Source organism: Microtus ochrogaster, chromosome 19 (assembly GCF_000317375.1).
Source record: "Microtus ochrogaster isolate Prairie Vole_2 chromosome 19, MicOch1.0, whole genome shotgun sequence".
NCBI lineage: Eukaryota > Metazoa > Chordata > Mammalia > Rodentia > Cricetidae > Microtus > Microtus ochrogaster.
In genome coordinates this window covers 29,311,314-29,315,444 of record NC_022021.1, presented here as the reverse complement: position 1 = coordinate 29,315,444, position 4,131 = coordinate 29,311,314, and positions in this window count along the sequence as shown.

Genomic DNA, 4,131 nt, shown 5'->3' with positions numbered 1-4,131 from the left:
GAGCACAGGGTGTCTGTTAAGAGGATGAGGTGTCTGCTCATAGCTGTCCACTCTGTAAAATCTGTTCTGTATCTAACCTGTTGGGCTGAAGAGATATTCAGAGGTTTCCATGTGAATCCTAAGATCCTAATTTGTTTTTAAAATAGGTGAACATTACTGAGAGTGCACTCTGGACACTTGAGTCCATTGTCTCAGTTGATTACTAGGAGGACAAACACTCAGAATGACTTGTACTATTTTCTTTAGCTCCTATTGCACAGGGACGAGGCTGTCACAGGGCTGTGACTTCATCAAAAGAGAAGAAGGGTAAATGGAGATTTGATAGGTTATTTTTTTTTTATCAAACATGACAGATACAGTGATCACTTGACAAGTGCATTATCCATCTTTAGCAGTCCAATGGGCCACACTGGATTGGTGTGACCTCTGAACTCTGTAGCTGTGTGAATACACCTCACCTGGCTCTCCTCTTTGGCTTAAGTTCGAAGATACTCCTGTATTGTTCTTATCTAAGGTGTTCTATTTACCAATAAAAACTCCAGGAGTCAGATATTGGAGTGAAAACTTGCTAGATCAGAGAAGACAAGAAGCAATAAGCTGACCTTCCTTCTTGACTGGAGATCCAGCAAGAGAGCATCTCTCCTAACAAACAACAAAAAAGACCTGCAAATCTCAAAGTCCCTCCCTACACCTTCTTGTGCAATTCTCTATCCATATTCTGGGTCCTTCATACTCTCGATGGCTAATTCTTGTCAATTAGTCACTGGTCCCGCCCCCGATCCAAGGTTAATTTTATTAATTCAGCCTCGGAGTTTCACAGAGTGACCACAAAACTCCTGTGTACAATTGCAGGGAGCTGGTTGCTGCAGCACTTGGGGGCAGATGTCACCATTGTACCTTGTCCCCCGGGAGCACACATCTCAGTGCAAGGGCCTTGGAGAAAGGGAAAGGAGTAAGATGCAGGAGACTCACCCCTAATTCACCGCCTGAGCACATGACCCTGGGACACCTGTTCAGATGTATGAGGTAGGGTCACCAGGGCAGCAGCATGAATGTCCCTAAGTAACAGCCTCTTTACCTCTGTCCAGTCACAGACAGTGACAGCTGTGTCGGCAGAAGCACACATGATCATGCCTGAAAGTTTGTCAACCTTTGTGACACACCAATTTTTACACAAAATCCAAATTTCAAGGTTTTCCAGAAAAAAACAGAAAACCTAGACATAGCTGCATTTCTGCACAGGAAATCAGATCGAAGCTCAGAAATACTGTTTGCTTTAGGTTAAATTATTTTATTTTACATATATTGGATTCAATTCCATATTAGCACATAGACATCTGTGCTCTTTTAAAATTACTGTTTTATTGAGTCTTTTATACTTGTGTTTGGTAAAACATTCAAAAGATCTAAAAGGATGCAGAATTTCACCCCTCTTCAGCCACCCTGTGCCGTTTCTTGTGTGTTCTGCAGGTATTGTATGGGCACAGAGAATTTATTATTTATTTATTTATTTATTGGAGTATGAGTTCCAGATCTCCCTCCGCTAGGGCTGCTCATAGGGGTGAGCCTGTTCCACCTTGACTAAAGGTCAGAGAGTTTGAGTTTATTTTTGTTCTCTCCAAGTTCTTGACAACGGGTGCGGCTACAAAGAAGAGAAGCTGCCCTGGGGTGTGGTTAATTAGCATTTGGGGTATAGAGGTGGATCCGCTCCACCTGGACCAAGGGTCAGAGAATTCAGATCTATTTCTTACATCATGTTAATAAAGTCTGTTTCCTCCACTTTTGGAGTGAAGTACATCAGCACGTGGAAGATAAATACAGATAGATTCGGTAATCACTGAATTTCCCTTCTGGTGCTGTTCTGGGTTTCTGTCTCTTACTTCTCTCCTGTCTCTGTTCCTTTTGCTTAATGATGCTAATTCTCACACTCCTACCTGGGAACACAGAGTTTTGTTGAGGGTAGTCCTTGACAGCACTCCCTGAGACTCAGTTTGTTGGTCTGTCCTACACTATGATGGGTTTGGACTAGAATCTAGGTCTGGGCTCCCTGAGACTCAGTTTGTTGGTCTGTCCTATACTGTGATGGGTTTGGACTAGAATCTAGGTCTGGGCTCCCTGAGACTCAGTTTGTTGGTCTGTCCTATACTGTGATGGGTTTGGACTAGAATCTAGGTCTGGGCTCCCTGAGACTCAGTTTGTTGGTCTGTCCTATACTGTGATGGGTTTGGACTAGAATCTAGGTCTGGGCTCCCTGAGACTCAGTTTGTTGGTCTGTCCTACACTGTGATGGGTTTGGACTAGAATCTAGGTCTGGACTCTTAAGCTTTCAGACGCCTTTGAAACACACGTGATTTAACCTAAAACTTCAATCCACACACAGAGACTCTGCGTCTCGTCCCTGACTTGATACCACGCTATCCAGTGCTCATCTTCATCTTCAATTTCACTGACTTTCTTTTGTGTCGTGTTCATAGAGCATTTTGTATTAAACAGTATATAGTAACTATTTCTGAAACTCCATCATACTGAAGATAATAACAAACATCTTTGCAGAAGATATCCATGGCCCTGGCATGTGACCCATGTCCTTTGACATGAGTCAGAGACCGTCCACTCTGAAAGTATATCTGTTGCACACTGGCCAGCACCTATATAGCTGGGGCTCTGACCTTACTTTTATTTCTGTCCTGGATTTGCACAGAGAGCAAGTTCAGTTCATTCTGTGAGGGTGACCACAGCGACATCAGCTCCGCACCATGTCTGGAGGCAGGAGTGGCAGCTGTGTGGGCAGAGGCATCCTGTCCTCAAGGGTGGTGTCGGTTGTGCAGTCTTCAGTGGCTGGGCCCAATGCCAAGAAGCATGGTCTCTTCACAGGACCAATTCCCTGAAGCATCATGGGCATATGCCTGACTCATGCTCTGGACTGACCCCATGAGTCTGTGAATTGCCAGTATCCTTTAATTAATCCCTGTTTTGTTTGAATTATCTAGAGTTGATAATTACTGAGTAAAAAACAGGAAAAGAGCCTGGCAATGGCGCACACCTTTAATCCCAGCACTTGGGAGGCAGAGGCAGGTGGATCTCTGTGAGTTCGAAGCCAGCCTAGACTACAAGAGCTAGTTCCAGGATAGGCTCCAAAGCTACAGCGAAACCCTGTCTTGAAAAACAAAATAAAAAAAAGCAAACAAACAAACAAACCCAAAAAACCCCAGAAAAATAAAAAAGGAGGGGCATTACTGCTCCTAGGTATGGCGAAACAGAAGTTTACTGGAGAGAAAAGGGAGAACATCATCAGAGGCAGGGACATCTGGAAGAGTCCAGAATGAACATGGCCCCGAGCCAGGTGAGGAGCAGATTTGGGCATGGGGTTCAGACAGAGATGTGAGGAAGGTAAGGGGTAGATGAAAGGAGCCAAAAGGACAAGCATAGCAAATTGGCTCGATCCTAATGAGCAGCTGGGGAAAGGAAAGCCCAGTCCCCGGGCTGAAGAAGTCTAGGGTAGGGGGCAGGGTATGACAGTCATACCCTGCAACAGGTAGGGACTGAGGGATGCTGGGAGAAGCCAGCGGCCAGGTTCACTTTGATGTGTTAAATAGGCACCTAAGCCATTTTTCCAGAGTTTGAGACCTAACAGTTACTTGCAATTGAAAAGCCACATAATATATAAACTTTTCTTTTGGTTGTTTTCCAACAAGAAACTTCCTGGCATTGGTTACGGCAGTTTGCTGAAACGGGAGCAAAATGTCAAAATCACACAATGTTTGAAAAATAAACCAACACATCTTGATTGCATAAAATAATAGGTTTTATAAAACATTTTCAAATATACGAATCATGTACTTCGATCATATCCCCTGCCTCTGTGTCAGTGTGTGTGGGGGCACACGTGTATGTGCAGGTGCATGTGTGTGTGTAGAAGTGCGTGTACATGTGAGTACCTGGATGCAGAGGACGATCTCAGGTGTCATTCACAGAAGCTGTCCACCTTGTTCTTTGAGACGGAGCCCTCATTGACCTGGGGCTTGTCAGTGGGGCAGACTGACTGGCCAGTAAGCCCCAAGGACTACCTGTTTCCAGCTCCCCCATACTGGGATTACAAACCCATGCTGCCATGCCGTTTTTTTTTTTTTT